The sequence below is a fragment of the Mauremys reevesii genome, linkage group 3, assembly GCF_016161935.1.
Source record: "Mauremys reevesii isolate NIE-2019 linkage group 3, ASM1616193v1, whole genome shotgun sequence".
In the NCBI taxonomy this organism is placed as follows: domain Eukaryota; kingdom Metazoa; phylum Chordata; order Testudines; family Geoemydidae; genus Mauremys; species Mauremys reevesii.
The window spans coordinates 192,432,948-192,447,767 of NC_052625.1; the positions used below are offsets into that span (position 1 = coordinate 192,432,948).

The 14,820-nt window shown below is 42.3% G+C and overlaps 1 long non-coding RNA gene across 1 annotated transcript in view; it reads left to right on the forward strand.

The window, feature by feature from the left end:
- Window positions 1–3,458, forward strand: part of LOC120400302 — an 82,142-nt gene extending 78,684 nt beyond the window's left edge. Inside the window, exon 3 of the long non-coding RNA XR_005595701.1 lies at window positions 2,959–3,458. This is a non-coding gene — a long non-coding RNA (uncharacterized LOC120400302). The remainder of the gene's footprint in view (window positions 1–2,958) is intronic.
- The last annotated feature ends 11,362 nt before the right edge of the window (window positions 3,459–14,820 follow it).

A 14,820-nucleotide genomic window follows, 5' to 3' on the forward strand; every position in this document is an offset into this window, starting at 1 on the left:
AATACCAAGTCAAATGCCTTACAGAAGTATATTACATCAATGCTATTACCTTTATCAACCAAATTTGTAAACTCATTAAAAAAAGATACCAAGTTAGTTTGACATGACCTATTTTCAGTAAACCCACAGTGATCTGCATTAATTATTTTACCCTCCTTTAATTCTTTATTAATCAAATCCCATAACAGCTGCTCCACTATCTAGCCAGAAAGTGATGTCAGGGTGACAGGCCTATAATTACCTGGGTCATCTTGTTGAAAAATTGGCACAACATTAGCTTTCTTCCAGTCTTCTTGAACTTGCTCAGTGCTCCAAGACTTGTTGAAAATCAACATTAATGGTCCAGCCAGCTCCTCATTCAGCTCTTTCAAAACTTTTGGATGCAAGCTATCTGGACCTGCTGATTTAAAAATGTTGGATGTAGGATACCCAAGTGAAAGTTCCTGGTTTGCATCACGCAGAGCAGGGACTTGAACCCAGCTCTCCTATGTTCCACCTGAGTGCCCTGATCCCCAGATTATTGGCTAGTCTGGAGGGTGGAAAGGGGGTGCTCTCTCATTTATTGCAAAGAAAAAAAAGTCTCTGTTTCATCCCAGTGAGGAATGGAACAACGTTTAAACTGTCACACTTTTATGGGATAGGAAAACCATTTGCCACCCACCTCTATTTTGTATCCTCTTCCGGGACTAAGTGAGTGTTCTGTTTGAGCCTGTGCCCCTCTTGTGATTCTGAGGATTCTGTTTGTGCTGCCTTACCAATAAGGAGACTGTGAAGTCACAAAATAGCATTACAGGAGCACAACCTGGCATGGTATAGCTCCAGGTGACCTAAAAAACCCTTTTTCTCATGTAAGTTCCCCCCTTAATAACCAGAATAAGTGGCAGTTGTCAGTGTTTTAGAGTTACAGGAAACCCCATATATTTTTTATACAAATATCTATATGTCACGCTGGGCATGTCCTGAACACTGTACTTGCAGCAAAAGATTTTTAGTGAATTTTATTTTATAATCTTCTTTTAGGCAAAGGAAAGAGACACTGGGGTGTCCTGAAGTTACTGAGGCATTTGTTAGCATTTCCCTTAGCATCATGCTATATCATGCAGTTGAGTCTTGCATTCATTTTTAATTGAGTTCTGAATAAATTTCATTTTCAAATTTTGCCTATTTTTATACATAGTCCTTTGGAAAGCCCTGAGACCTATGGCTGAAAAGTGCTATCAGAGAACTAAGCATTATTCCCAAACCTTCTATGTTCCATTGTCTCTCTCTAAATACAGTTTTTGTTAGTGGGTTCTACACTCTTCAGTAAAATTTTAGGCAATTGACATAAATTACAAGGATGATGCAGTTTCATGGAGATTTGTATGAAATGAGCTATATTTGATCTGTGCAAATACAGACTATTGATATATTAGTCTCATGAATTTTCAGTAAGAATGAGCCTGGCAAGTCTGACCAAGTGCTGCATAACATACAAAAGGGATTCCCTGTCTCTCTTCCGAAGTGCAGGGGTGTCCACCCATGTTTCCTGCTCAAATTCCAATTTAGATAATTATATTCTACCTTCCTAAACTTTGCTTGTATTTTCTACTCACTACGGTATTTTGCACATGGGAGATAGACCGAGGCTACATCTGCACTTGGAGCTAGAGGTGTGATTCCCAGCTCACACAAACAGACTCACATCAGCTATCATTAAGCCAGTACCCTAAAAATATTATATAGCTCTAGGAGCACAGGTTGGCAGTGAGCAGTGGCATGAGCTAGTGAGCTCATGCGACTATGCGTCTATGGAGTCCAGGCAGGTTTGTACTCAAGGTGACTAGTCCGTGCTCTCTCTGCATGCCTCTCTGCACGCCTCTCTGCTGCTGCCTGTGCTCCAGTGGCCTCATTACTATTTTCGGTGCACTAGCTCAGTGAGAGCTAAAGTGAGTACGTCTGCATGAGCTGGGACTAAAACCCCCTAGCTCTAAGTACAGATGTAGCCTGAGGGGTGGTCTACACTACTGCTTAAGTTGATGTAACTTATGTTGCTCAAGGGTGTTACATCAACTTAAAGCAGTGTCCACACCATGCTGTGTCAGTGGAAGAGCATCTCCCACTGCCATAGCTTCTGCCTCTTATGGAGATGGAGTAATTATGCCAATGGGAGAGCGCTATCCCATCGGCATAGCGCATCTTCGCCAGACACACTACAGTGGCACAGTTGCGTCTATGTAGCACGGTAGTGTAGAACCTATCTCATTTTTCTGAGTGGGACTATACCCTGTCCGGTTAGAGAACCCATATTGGTCATCAGCACAGCAGGTCTATAAGGGGAGGGGAGAGAGAAACAATCTGAATTAAATAGATGCTGGAGTGGGAAGAAATTTCTTACTCTGACATTAGGGAGAATTTGTTTTTACAAGGCCAGATGCCAAAGTAGCAACGAGTCAAAAAAAGAACATCACTATTATCGTTATTGCTATTGTATCTTTACACAGGGCATTATGTTCTTTTACATTAGAATCTGTCCCACTCTACATTTCTAGAGCTGCTATGTGCCAAGTTACACATACAGATATGCCAGTCCTTTCTAACCGTCACAGCTTTTAAGTGATTTATTTATCCAGTTTGCCTGTCCTTCATATTTATAGGGCCTTGGACAGATCTGTAGAGGTATTTATAGAATCCTAGATGTGTAAGGCTGGAAGGGACCTCAATAAGTCATCTAGCGCAGTCCTCTGCACTCCAGGCAGGACTAAGTAATAAAATCCAGTAATTTAGGTGCCTAGTAGGATTTTTGAAAAGCATTTTATCTGCATCTTTTAGGTGCCTAAATACCTTTTTAAAAAATCTGCCCTCAGCAGCTGTGTAGGTGTCAGCATCTGCTGTCTTCCTGGGTATGTCACACTTCACTGAGTCAGAATGTCTCCATTTTACACCGCGCTTCAGCATCTTTTTTTATTTTAATTTTAGGAGAGACAGACAAAACACCAGAGAGGAGAAAAACCACATCGGGCTTAGAAAGTTGGACTCAAACAGGCCTACTGATTTAGAGCCTGATCCTGCACCACTGGGGGAAGTTGGACAGTGTTATTCTCTAAACACAGCCCATCCATCATTCTAAGGCCCTGGTGGCTACTGTATGTAGTTATTAAAATATGATTAATCATAAAGGCAGGACACTTGATTCTGAAGGCAGCTGAATGTTCCTGCTGTTCTTCTGGCCATAAAACTTCAGTAACTTTGTGAAAAATGTGACTCTCTTTCCCCTCCTGGACCGTGTTATAATAAATGTAAAGTCCACAAATGAAATCATGGCTCCAGGGTGCTAGGTGCTTTACAGACACAATTGCTACTCTGAAGAGCATACCATCAAGGCTGCCAACTGTCTGATCACACAAACCCAAACACCCTTGCCATGTTCCCTACCCTGCCCCTTCCCCACCCCTTCTCTGAGGCCCCGCTCCTCTCACTTCATCCCCCCTCCCTCCATCGCTCACTTTCCCTCACCCTCACTCACCTTCACCGGGGTGGGACAGGAAGTTCGGGTGCGGGGGGAGGGATGTGTGTGTGGGAGGGGGCTCTGGGCTAAGCCTGGGGCAGGGAGTTTGGCTGCTGGAATGGGCTCAGGACTGGGGCAGGGGTGCAGGGGATTGGGGTGAGGGGTGTGGGCTCTTGAAGGGAGTTTGGGTCCAGGAGGGGGTTCTGGGCTGGGGTAGGGGGCTGGGGTGCAGGCTGTAGCCAGGAGGCACTTACCTCAGGCTGCTCCCGGTCAGTGGCACAGGAGGGCTAAGGCAGGCTTCCTGCCTTCCCTGGCCCTGCGCCGCTCCCAGAGGCAGCTGGCATATCACTGCGGCCCCTGGTGTGTGTGTGTGTGGGAGATAGGGAGCTGGGATCTCGTGAGTAGGGTGGGCTGTGTCCCTCGTCCTGTGCCAGTCCCCTGGGAGCTGGCTGCCTATTCACCTGAGGCCAGAAGGCCTGCACCTATAGACTGTTTACTTGCTGTCTGCCCCAGCCTGGAGGCTTAGGGCTAAAGACGACTGCTTCTTGCTCTGCTCCACCCAGAGGGCCAGAGCTCCAGACTGGTGATTGCAGTCTGCCCCAGCCAGGAGGGTTAGGGCTATAATCTGCTTGTTGCCCAGCCCCGGCCAGCAGTGCCAGTGAACCCCACTATTGGTGCCTAAAGTCATGAGGCAGAGAAGCCTCCCTGATCACTTGAGAACAAGGACCCACTACAGCGTGAAATACTCTTATGTCCATTTTACAGATGGTATAGCTGTCCCTCAGTAGGTTCTTCAATACACAGCACACAAATGAAAAAGCCAATTAAACATTAGACTCAAGCTATTCACCTACAGTGTAGGAAAGAGGGAAAGAGAGAGATTTTTGTAATGTTTGGCAGCCCATAGCTACTGCACTGATGTGTGCTGTATAAACCCATTGATAGCTTTCAAAAATATAAAACATCAAGTGGTTGAGAGAGTGGAAGCCTTTGTTCTCCTAGTCTCATACACAAGAACAAAGCAGTGTTCACTGAAAGATGGCAAAAGGAGAATGGATGAAAGGAAACACTTTGTAACTCAATGCATAATGAGACTGTGGATCTCATTACTGCAAAATGTCACTGAGGTCAGGTTCTTAGTAAGATTTGGAGAGGGATTGGATGTTTCTGGGAATAACAAAAATATCCAGTGTTATAGTTAAGACTAAAAAACTCCTCTTGCTTCCAGAGTTTAAACCAATTTCTAACTACTTGGGGTTAGGATTAAACTTTCCTGGGGGCAGATGACCCCATATCTTTAGGATGTCATGCATCTTCCTCTGAAGCAGCTACTGCTGACTACTATTGGATACTGGACCAAATGGAGAATGAGTCTGATCCAGTGTGGCAATTCCAATCTCCCAATAGAAATTAGGAATGTTTGAGATCCCCTGCCCCCACTGAACGCCCATCCTCAGCTAACTTTGCTTCCGTACTTCCAACACATGCAACTGAACAGAAACATTTTGCAGAACACTGCTTGGTCTGAAGAACTCCTTAAAAATATCACCGTTATAAACCCTGCACACTAATGAGGTAAAGTGAGAAGTGGAATGGATCCCGCCAATAGAGGGTATACTCTTTGGACCGCAGGGACTGACTGACACTGTCTTCATTTCTATTCTTTTTGACATAATCTGAATTGATATACATGCATCTGGGGGAAAAGTTCTGATAGGTTTGTTTGTCTGAGAAAGCATGGGGAGGGGAAAATCCCCTCTCAGCATCCCAAGTTTTGATTCATGGTGTTAGTGTTGGGTAGCTGTCTCTCAGAGTAGACTCAGTGGTAGGTTGCATTGTTAGAGCAGGCAGGACTGTCACTCTAAAGGATCATGATAAATCAGTAGGGAATGGATCCACATAATACATAGCAATGCAAGCCTGATTAAACTCTGGGTGGACTGATCAAACCTGTCAGACCAGCCACTACCATTCCTCTCATTGTAGATTACATTCTTTAGGGACTGTTAGAAATAAAATTATTTTTTAAAGGGTGGCATCAGGCTTTCCCTTCTGGGAAAAGAGAGGAGGGAATTAGCTAGTAAACTTAAAATAAGAGCTCTTAATAAGGTGCCTGAACTGCTTGCTATGCAGAATGTACGGAGAAGAAATAAAAATAAATTCCTCATGGAGAGGACAGGGGTGGGCTAGCTACAGCAAAAAAAGAGGGATTTTTATGTATAGATTTAAGTATCCTTGACTTTAAATGAATAAACGTAAACATAAGACAACCAGGGTACAAAGGAAACAGCACAAACAGAAGCTGAAATTCAGAACGAACTCACTAATTTATTTCTTCTAGGCTCCAAATTTTTTCTTAGCATACCTGGATCCTTTGCTACTAAAACCAAATGCCCATGTGAGGTGTAGTATATTAAAGTTGAAGGTTTAAAAGTTAAATTTGAAAAGCGTTGGAAGTGAAAGTAAGCTGCTTGTGTTTTTGATTAAGTGGCCAGTTCCTGCTCTCGCTCACAATGGTGTAAATCAGGAGTAACTCCACCAAAGGATGCAACCTTTGTTGTTCCAATTTCCAGCTTCCTAAGAGTTTCCTCAGCTCTGTTTACAGTCTCTGGATATGGTCCCATGCCTGGCTTGAATCTTGCAGCTCTTCTTAGCCCACCTTCAGTATGCAAGGGACAGATACTTAGCTGTCCATCTTGATTGGCTCAAAAACAGAATTCTTCTGAGTCCCGTTTCTCAGTCCACACTGTACTCCTTTTGCACCCACACTGTACAAAAAATACGCCGTCTCACTTATGTATCAGTTTATACACATGCTTGAAAACAGGTAGAAAGAAAAGAACTGAGACCCAAACTGTTCCAGGTTAACGTAGCCCTGTAAAACTCTTATATCTCAAAGAGTTACCTTAAACTTTGTGAAAGATTTACATTTTCACTGCCTGGCTGTCTGCTGTATCTGATGATGATGTCAGCATCTTGCATCTTCTCTTGTAGCTGTATTTTCCAATATGTGAGGAGGCAAGATCACAAACAGATGTCACATGTAGGAATGTGTATTCTCCCACTGAAGACTTGGCATGATGCTCGGCCCTTTTTCAATCCTTTTTTTCATGTCTGCGTTCTCAAAGTCTTTACAACTCTATTAATAGTTGCTCTCTATTCAGGTCTGTCCTTGGCTGAGTCTTAAAAGTTATCAATAGCTATGCCACATGAGCTGATACTCTGCTTAAGGGTGTCTTTGAAACATTTACATTTATCCTCCATCCTGCATTTTCTGAGTCTCAGATCACCATAGAGGACTTTTTTCAGGAGTCTATCATCGTCCGTTCTAATAACATGACCTGTCCATCTAAGCTGAGCATTGATACTTATTGCCTCAATGTTGGTTGTTTTTTACTTTTTCAGGGATGTTAATGTCTGCCCAAAGCAAAAGTATTCTGCAGGGCCATCTCTTGACATCAGGGAATGCACTTTAACACTTCAACTTTCACTGTCTGTTGAAAAGCAAACGCAATAATACAGGTGACAAAATTAGCCCAGGTCACCATCCACTTACTCTTCTACATTCCCTGTTAAACTATGCGGGTCTTAAAAACTAAACCAGACAAGACAGTGGAGAATACACTGCAGGGAGCAATCCTGCTGCATTGACGGAGATGAATTAGATTAAGCTAATAGGCCTCTTCCATCTCTAACGTCTATGATTCTATATCTGTCAACGCTAATTGATTTCTTCCTGATGGTTTTAAATGTCAGAGAAATAAAGGTTTTTCTTCCCATTTTAAATTCAATATATGGAGTGAAATGTTTAAGGATTTCTATTTCCCCAAGCCTCTCACCTCTGACATCCACACAAATCTAGGAGGTCTCTTTCAAAGATGTCATTTGGCCTTGATCTGTAGGGGATTTGGTGAGCCTTAGTGTAAAAACGTCAAACTAGAATGTATGTTCTTTGCTACAGATTTACATCTGAAGTTCTTCAAGTTCATGTTCTGTCATGACGACCAGCCCAAATGTGTCATTTGGAGGCCGGACTCATAAATAGGTGGAATAGAGAGAACCTGGATTATTTACAGAGATGGTCTCATGATGGGAAGGGACCATGGTGGAATGGAAAGACAAAATTCCTTTAGCTGGGAGCAGCATTCTGTTAGAACAGGGGTCAGCAGCCTTTCAGAAGTGGAGTGCCAAGTCTTCATTTATTCACTGTAATTTAAGGTTTCGTGTGCCAGTGATACAGTTTAACATTTTTAGAAGGTCTCTCTCTATCAGTCTATATTATATATCTAAACTATTGTTGTATGTAAAGTAAATAAGGTTTTTAAAAATTTTAAGAAGCTTCATTTAAAATCAAATTGAAAGGCAGATTTTATCAGTTTAGCGTGATCCTTGCCCTTGCTTTTCCTTGCTGAGTTTTCCAACGTCTGGCAAGTATTTGGATACTTTCAGCTGCACACTGGCTTCTGAGTGATCAGTTGTTAACCTTTCCGAACACTGGTGGAGCTGGGCCCCCAGGCCCTGAATATCCTTGGAGCCCAGGCACCATGGGCCCATACAATTCACAGAGCTGGTTCTCCCGTTCCTGAGCTGATGGGAAGGAGGGAACGTGTGGGTAGGAAATGCGTGAAACCTTGGCTCCATCCTCTCCAACATGCTGGGTAGCACATCTGTGCCAGTGAGCTGAGGGATGTATGCTGAGCCAGTAAAGAGCTGATGTAAAAACATTCCCCGTGGAGCAGGGGGAAAACCAGGCAGCACACTGTGACACTCTGCTCCTGAAGTAACTCCATGCAGCCCCATACACAGGGTTTGTAGCAAAGCCATGATTGAGCCTGGGCCTATGATGACCATGAGAAGAGGTTGGTGTTGTGCCCTCTGGCAGGGGGTAGGTAGTGGATCTCCCTCATAGTATAATGCAAAACCTTAGTCACAACTTCAGAAACGCTAACAAATATTCAGTATTTGCTTACATGTACAGGTTAAGAGCGTGGTGGGCTTATGCGGTTATGGGTGAACTTTGAGGTTCTTAACGTTCTTTCTTCCTGAGGGAAGTTGGGGCCCTGGTGTTAAAAGGGACTAGGATGCCAGACATAATAAACTAGGGTTAATAATTAACTAGGGTTAATAATACAAACACCTGGGAATATTTCTGTCAGGCTCCCATGTATGTTTTTGATGCACCAATATATTAATGGCAGTTGTCAGAAAAACATTGTGAATGAAGGATTTTTTAAACAAGACCCAGCAGTCCATCCCAAGGATCAGTCTGAGTTCAACTCTAAAAATATGCTGGAGTAAAGAAAGGCTCTTAGTCTATGTGACCTGATGCATCTCTGTCCCTAGTTAGTGAGCTAGGAGGATGGATCTAGACTGGTCTCAATAGTAGCAGATGACAGAACAAGGAGCAATGGTCTCAAGTTGCAGAGGGGGAGGTTTAGGTTGGATATTAGGAAAAACTATTTCACTAGGACGGTGGTGAAGCACTGGACTGGGTTACCTAGGGAGGTGGTGGAATCTCCTTCCTTAGAGGTTTTTAAGGCCCGGCTTGACAAAGCCCTGGCTGGGATGATTTAGTTGGTGTTGGTCCTGCTTTGAGCAGCAGGTTGGACTAGATGACCTCCTGAGGTCTCTTCCAACCCTAATATTCTATGATTCTAAGAAAAGGGCAGCATTATCTCCTGTAAATATAAACAAACTGGTTTGTCTTAGTGATTGGCTGAACAAGGAGGAGGACTGAGTGGCGGTTTTACATTGTTTTGTTTTTGTACACATTTTTATTTCAATTACAACACAGAATATAATATATATGGAAATGTAGGAAAACACCCAAAGTATTTAATACATTTCAATTGGTATTCTATTGTATAACAGTGCGATTAAAACTGCAACTAATCATGATTAATTTTTTTAATCATGATTAATTTTTACAAGTTAAATTGCAAACTACTGTCGACGAAGAGTAGAAAATTGAACATCTTTTACCCAGAATTTGATAATTTTTAGCTTGACATTTCACAACTGCATAAAAACAGACTTGGTTATATTGCTTTCTGCTGTACCTGTGGTGACCTTTAAAGGATGTCAGGAATGTGACACCTGATCTTGCATTCTGAGAGGTTGCACTGATACAAAGAAGATTTAAAGGGACACTGTCTAAAGAAATAAGTTACAGCTTCATTGATACTACTGTGTCCATTATTTGCCAAGGCCGGGAGCACCGAGGCTGGGATTTCCAAAGAACCAAAGACCCCAGCTGAGAAATCATCCATATTTAGGAAATCACTTAAGTACTTGCTTAAGTCCATCAGGGCCACCGAGAGCAGGTTTGGGCCCTGGTGAAAAAATTTTTTCGGGCCCCCCAGCAAGGGCAGACCAGCTAAACAGGGCTGACAAAGCCGGGGAAGCCGGGCCCTGGGCTCCCTTCCAGACAGCCAGGCCCAGGTAATTTGTACCAGCTTCCCCTACTTCTCGTCGGCCCTGGGCAGCACTTAAGCATATGCTTAACTGTAAGCACATATTTCAACAGGATTTAAGCACGTGACTAAACTAATGTGCTGTCCTGACTAAGGATGGACTAAGGGACTCCTAAAGGAGTCAGGTGCCAAATGTCAATAGAATTCCAATGGAATGTGGGGGCCTAACTCCCTTGGAATCTTTTAACAATCCTAGTCCAGATGCGTAAGCAAAGCTGAGTGCCTCTAGGTCATGGCGCCAGTAATTTTATTAAGAAAGATTCTGCTACTCTTATTTCTATGCAGCAGTTCCATCCCTTGGGATGACTGATGGAGCAAGGTACTAATTACAATGAGAAAGGGTATTAGAACCTGGTCGTTGGTTAATTCTCTACTAGTGGGTAACAAAGGGAATATGATTGTATCACCCCAGCTCAGCTCTTATGACTGGCTGAAGCAGTGAATAAAAGGGTGACATATCAACCTAGCCATCATCTTCACCTATCCCGTGCTCTTGTCCATGGAAGAAGAACTGCAAGCTTAAAAGGGGAACTATATTAATGTGGACTCTGTGGCATGTTAAACTGCTCCAAAATCACACCTTCTGGGGCAGTTCATCATGGAAATTATTTTTCAACTTAAACCCCCCCCAAAAAGGAGGGGGAGAGAAAGAAAAACCCTTGCTCCTCTTGACAGTCGCTGCATTCACTCAATCTCTCTACCCTCACAAACACAAGGATTTCCCCCAGGACAGCTTGGAACAGTCCTGAGCTCTCTAATGGATATATGTGTGACTTTGTGCTAGGGAATGCCACAGGGGCATTTTGCATTCCAGAAGCAGCACAATACCCAACACATTTCTACCTATCTTAAGTATTTATAGGGACTCTCTTCCCATAGAATCCAAGGACCTCACAATCATTTCTGTGTTTATTTTCACAACATTCCTGTGACGTTAGGAGGTATTGTCCCCAGTTATAGATGGGAATTGAACCTACATCTCTCAGGCACCAAGCTAATACCCTAACCAATAGACAATCCTTCCTCTTGGGTAAGCAGCTATCAGGCACAACTGAGCCCTCTGCTAAAGGGCAATCTGTGCATATCACCTCTCAATATTCAATCCCAGGTGGTTTAGTACAATGGTCACAGAGCCTCAGCTTTCTTATTCTCCTAGAAGTCACTGAATCCCAACTCACCTGTGTGTCTCCTCTAGTCTCACTGCACTTCAGATTTTAACAGTTATGCATGCACAAAAATATGGTATGAAAACTTTCCAGTAAATTTGTCTGCTCTTCTTGGTTTATTGTTCTCCCTCTGAATCCGGGTTGCTAAAGTATTGTTGATTCAGCAATCAACATAGTGGTATTTGGGTGGGGACGCTGGTTTTTTACGATCACAGCATGACAGTTTTCAACTACAACACAGGTTGGGAAAAGGCAAGCAAAACAACTGCAATTAAATAAACATAAAGGCGCTTCCGTTATTAGCAATGGTTTTTCAAAGGACTCCTTCTGTGTGGCACAGCGAACTAAATCACAACAAAGTATTTCAGTTTGTGTCGCCTATGTGTTAACAACAATGGGCATGAGAACACACACACACACACACACACACACAGCTAAGGGTAGCATAAAACCCCTCCTTTACCTTTAAAGGGTTAAGAAGCTCAAGTAACCTGGGTGGCTCCTGACCAAAAGGACCAATAAGGGGAGAAGATACTTTCACATCTGTGGGGGGAAAGTTTTTGTTTTTGTGTTCCTTTCTTCTATCCGGGTCAGCGAGGAACCAGGGCAGGGAAAATACATCTCCCTAAGCCATATCTGAACTAAGCATCTAATATTACAGAAATAGTAAGTAAAAGCAAGAAAATGCATTAGCTTATCTTTTGTTTTAGCTTGTGACTTTTCCCTGTGCTAAGAGGGAGGTTTATCCCTGTTTTTGTAACTTTAAAGTATTGCCTAGAGGGGAAATCCTATGTGTTTTGAATTCTTTTTGTTACCCTGTAAAGTTATCTTCCATCCTGATTTTACAGAGGTGATTCTTTTATCTTTTTTTTTAAATAAACTTATTTTAAGAACCTGATTGTTTTTCAGTGTCCTAAAGACCCAGGGGTTTTGATCTGTGCTCACTTTGTAACCAATTGGTTAGGATATTATTATCAAGCCTCCCCAGGAAAGGGAGTGTAGGGATTTGAGGGGATATTTTGGAGGGAGGTAGGGCTCCAAGTGGCCCTCCCTGAATGTTTGTTTAAATCACTTGCTGGTGGCAACAACACCAAGGGCAAGGAAGGAATTTGTGCCTTGGGGAAGTGGTAAACCACACACACACACACACACCACAGTGATAAAGATAAGTCAGCAGAAAGATTGGTGCCTGTTCAATAAACCAAATAACTTCCTATCCTGCCTGATCCAGAGAAAACTGATAGTTTCTGACAAACTGGGCTGTGAAAAATGCTGTCTCAGCATTGTCCATATGTTGGTCCCAAAACTGATATACTTGTCATTGTCACAGATCTTGGATTCCATATTTTAGGCCAGAGAGTGATGATTTATTTTATTGAGCTAAAGAGTCCCTCTCTCCAATTTGTCCACATCCTTTCTGTAGTGGGGGGCCCAAAACTGGACACAATGCTGCAGATGTGGCCTCACCAATGCCGAATTGAGGGGAATAATCACTTCCCACGATCTGCTGGCAGCGCTCCTACTTTTGTAGCTGGCATTGCAAGGTATTTACGTGCCAGATATGCAAAACATTCATTTGCCCTTTGTGCTTCAGCCACCATTCCAGAGGACATGCTTCCATGCTGATGACGCTCGTTAAAAAAAATGTGTTAATTAAATTTGTGACTGAACAACTTGGGGGAGAATTGCATGTCCCCTGCTCTGTTTTACCCGCATTCTGCCATCTATTTCATGTTATAGCAGTCGCGGATGATAAACCAGCACATGTGGTTCATTTTAAGAACACTTTCACTGCAAATTTGACAAAACGCAAAGAAGGTACCAATGTGAGATTTCTAAAGATAGCTACAGCACTTGACCCAAGATTTAAGAATTTCTAGTGCCTTCCAAAACCCGATTGGGATGGGGTCTGGAGCATGCTTTCATACATCTTAAAAGAGCAACACTATGATGCAGAAACTACACACCCGAACCACCAAAAAAGAAAATCAATCTTCTGCTTGTGGCACCTGACTCAGATAACAAAAATGAAAATGTGTTGGTCCACACTGGTTTGGATTGTCATCGAGTAGAACCCTTCATCAGCATGGACACATGTCCCCTGGAATGGTGGTTGAAGCATGAAGGGACATGTGAATCTTTAGCACATCTGGCACGTAAATATCTTGCCACACCAGCTATGACAGTGCCATGAGAACGCCTGTTCCCACTTTCAGGTGACATTGTAAAAAAGAAGTGGGCTGCATTGTCTCCTGCAAATGTAAACAAACTTGTTTGTCTGATAGATTGGCTGAATAAGAGGTAGGGCTAAGTGGACTTGCAGGCTCTAAAATGTTACACTGTTTTATTTTTGAATGCAGTTTATTTTGTGCAGAATTCTACGTTTGTAAGTTCAACTTTCATGATAAAGAGATTGCACTACAGTACTTGTATTAGGTGAATGACAAAATACAATTTCTTTTGGTTATTTTTACAGTGCAAATACTTGTAATCAAAAATAAATATAAAGTGAGCACTGTACACTTTGTATTCTGTGTTGTAATTGAAATCAATATATTTGAAAATGTAGAAAACATCCAAAAATATTTAAATAAATGGTATTCTATTATTGTTTAACAGTGTGATTAATTGCAATTAATTTTTTTAATCGCTTGACAGCCCTACTTTTTATAGCTAACTCTCACAAAATACGTAACTCATAGTCACCTCTAGTGGATTACCAATTCTCCTACTTACAACAAATTACTTATTTTTTATTAGCAAACTATTTGTAAAACTTCCAGTCATAATAACAATAAAACTTATATGTGAGGGGCACTTAAAACCAAGGTGGCTATCCACTCACTCTTTTCCATTCTCATGAGCTGTTAACTCTCTGTCCCATCCTCCCATTTTGATTAGCAAGCTGTAATCATGTAGCTGTTTGGTCTTACCTTGCAGAGTCCTAACAATTATTGCTAGCTATGTGGTATTTGGTTTTGAGCTAACAGTGGCTGAACACTCAAAATGGCTGACTGCAGTTATGCCAGATTTAATTCTCCCATAACCATCATAGCATTAACAGAGTTACAGACAGTCCCTTTGAGTTCTCCGGTCAATCCTGTCACCCAGGTTAGCTTACCTTTGTGATAGATGGTCCCTTGCACCAAAGAGCACAGCAATAGTCAGGTTACTCTCAGTCCCAAATGGCCAGTCAATTTCACCTTAGATTTCACACCAAAGACAATGCTTGTGGTCAATCCTATAATAAACTGTCTAAAGATTTATTAAATAAGAAAAGGAAATAAATTATTACTAGGTTAAAGCACTTAAACATAAAAACACAAATGAGTTCCAACCTTAAGTTTCAAACTTCTATAATAAGCAAGCTCTATATGTCCTTAAAGGCTTACCCTGGCCAAGCACTGGGGATCTTTTGCTTATGTTTAGTAATCCTTTCCTCTCAGAGTCCAAGCAGCATAAACAATACAGTTGCTTCCTCTTAGGGCTTTTTATTCCTTCCCAACTTCTGTTTCACGTTGCAAATTCAGCTATTGGGAGGAATTCACGTACGTCTCTTCTTCATAAGGTGGGGGGGAGGAAGTGATGGGTGGGGAGGGAAGAGCAATCAGCAAAGTCTTTTGTCCTCTGATATTTATCTGGTGTTAGTGGGCCTTCTTTGTTAGGCAGAAGATAACACCTCCTGTTGAGAACT